Source organism: Calidris pugnax, unplaced genomic scaffold (genome assembly GCF_001431845.1).
Source record: "Calidris pugnax isolate Ruff unplaced genomic scaffold, ASM143184v1 scaffold94, whole genome shotgun sequence".
Taxonomy (NCBI): Eukaryota; Metazoa; Chordata; class Aves; order Charadriiformes; family Scolopacidae; genus Calidris; species Calidris pugnax.
The window spans coordinates 292684-293037 of NW_015090822.1; positions in this window are offsets into that span (position 1 = coordinate 292684).

Here is a 354-nt window from a genome sequence, read left to right on the forward strand (position 1 = left end):
CACCCCGCTGTGAGGTGCCGTGGGGTACCCGCACCCTGGCACCCCCCCTCCATCCCGCCAGGTCTTGAATAAAGTCCATCGTGCGAGCGCTGCACCGGGCACCTCTTCTTCTGGCCAGCAGGAGCAGGGCAGTGATGGTGCCTCTGGACTGGGCACTGGTGAGGCCTCACCTCGAGGGCTGGGTTCAGTTTTGGGCCCCTCATTACAGGAAGGACATTGAGGTGCTGGAGTGTGTCCAGAGGAGAGCCACCAAGCTGGGGAGGGGTCTGGAGAACAAGTCCTATGAGGAGAGGCTGAGGGAACTGGGCATGTTTAGTTTGGAGAAGAGGAGGCTGAGGGGGGACCTCATTGCCC